Consider the following 2,500-nt stretch of genomic DNA (forward strand, 5'->3'; position numbering starts at 1 on the left):
AAGAAAAAATTGTCCTATGAAAAAATCACTTTTTCTTAGGGTACGGGTCAAAAATTTTCTAAGTCCCAAAAAATCACATTTTCTCGAATATCTCGAAAACTACGTATCGGACAGGGGTCAACCAAGGTGTTTTAGAAAGGTCTCAACAAGCTCTAAATAATGGGCCATAGCGACTTTTTAGTGATTTTTTGACAAATTTTGTCATATCGGCATCCCGAGTTCCCATACTGGCCATAGGCCATGGGGCCCCGAACGAAAAAATTTTGGTCCGAGGGTCAAAATTTTTTTTCTCATAAATTTGTTCAAAACGCCGTCGGAACGCGCCTTAGATCATGAAAAGTGAAAAGAAACAGTATTTTGCAAAAGTTGGGGTGGCCTATGACTTACATGGCCACGTCCTAGGTCCGAGTTCCCGAGGTCGTGTTCTTCAGTGGCGGAAAAAAATGGCCACTTGTGGGAGATGCAAAATGTTCATTTTGTATTATAGGGGACACACTATCGAAGCGAAAATTTCAGAAATGGCCTAAAACGTGAAGAAATGATGGGGTATGTACGAAAAGAAGGTTTTTATGGTCAAACGGTGAAAATTTTTTTTTTATGAAAAATTTTGGTCTCCCACCGTTCATGAATTTCTAGGACCAAAAATCGAAAAATTTGAAAACTTCACGATCGAAAGGGAAACGCATATGTGGTGTTCCTAGGTGTGTACGGTGTACGAAAAACGGGTTCACGATGAGATATCAGGCAAATAAGTGGACCTAAAGTGAGTTATACGGGTAAGACGAGGTGTCCAAAGACCGAAATAGGGGTACCAACTGAGAACGAAATGAAGGTCCCCGAAGTCGCCATACAAGTTATAGGAGGTGTCCAAAGTACGAAAAGAGTTCCATATTCGGCTGTTCCTACTATATGGTTCCCTGATTGCTGCTCCAAGGAGTAGTGAGGAAGTGTCCAAAGGTCTGTTGGGGGTATCGAGGTGATACCCTCGACGGACAATATGCACGAAAAGTGGTTCGATGATCTATCCTGTAGGTCGTACGGCAGCCATACCCGGCTGGAAGTACCGCGGTAATTCCGCAATAAAACGTTCGCCAGACGAACAAACAAATTGAATTAGCTCATCGTAGTGTACGGAAACGAAACGAAAATGTAAGGTGATTAGGGATCCGGGAGCAATCTCGCGATCCCATGGTTCGGTGTAAGAAATGATACGAAGTGTTCATAAGTCTCCTCTGGAGGCAGAACCATCGTAGCAAAGTTCGGGAACCCAAGGGTCACAAAAACTCGTAGGACGATATCCACGAATAATCGGGGACTTGTGGGGACTACCGTGCCCTGACAAGTCAACTACACCTTAACTGGTGATGGTCGTCCTACGGGGACCTGCGGGGAACAAAAGGGTCACTAAAACTCGTAGGACGATATCTCCGAATAATCGGGGACTTGTGGGGACCACCGTGCCCTGACAAGTCAACTACACCTTAACTGGTGATGGTTGTCCTACGGGGACCTGCCGGGAACCCAAGGGTCACAAAAACTCGTAGGACGATATCCACGAATAATCGGGGACTTGTGGGGACTACCGTGCCCTGACAAGTCAACTACACCTTAACTGGTGATGGTCGTCCTACGGGGACCTGCGGGGAGCAAAAGGAGTCGGAAACAATCGTAGGACGATATCCACGAATAATCGGGGACTTGTGGGGACTACCGTGCCCTGACAAGTCAACTACACCTTAACTGGTGATGGTCGTCCTACGGGGACCTTCAGGGAGCCGCAGTAAGTCGCAGGTCGTATGCGAGCCTTGATTGGTCCTGTTGGGGGCGTGCGGGGTGTAATGCCTCGGTACGTCAAATGTTGGTGTACGATGTACATCGATAATCTGACATCCTCCTGAACAACCTTTGCTCGTGTGGTTATTGGCGCTGTGGAGTCGGTGTACTGCCGCAGGTCAATGAGAGTGGTCACAACAAAGATTGTGTCACCTGATGAACGTAGAAAGAGAGTCTGCGGGGACTGGTGCCCTGGTAGACAAAAAATATCGAACAAGCAATTGACGAAGACGAATTCTGGTTGATCCTACCAGTAATATACGCTTGTCTCAAAGGTTAAGCCATGCATGTCTAAGTACAAACATAAATGAATGTGAAACCGCATAAGGCTCAGTACAACAGCCATAATTCACAAGATCATCCACCCATCAGTTACTTGGATAACTGTGGAAAAGCCAGAGCTAATACATGCAACATGCCGGGACCGCTGTCCGCTTGCGGGCGGTGGAACTGGTGCACTTATTAGTAAAACCAATCGCCTCCGGGCGGCTTGAGTTGAAGTCTGGATAAGGATGCCGATCGTATGGTCGCTTGACCGACGACAGATCTTGCAAATGTCTGCCCTATCAACTATTGATGGTAGTGTAGAGGACTACCATGGTTGCGACGGGTAACGGGGAATCAGGGTTCGATTCCGGAGAGGGAGCCTGAGAAATGGCTACCACAT

The sequence above is a fragment of the Anopheles stephensi genome, unplaced genomic scaffold, assembly GCF_013141755.1.
Source record: "Anopheles stephensi strain Indian unplaced genomic scaffold, UCI_ANSTEP_V1.0 ucontig211, whole genome shotgun sequence".
Classification (NCBI taxonomy): Eukaryota; Metazoa; Arthropoda; class Insecta; order Diptera; family Culicidae; genus Anopheles; species Anopheles stephensi.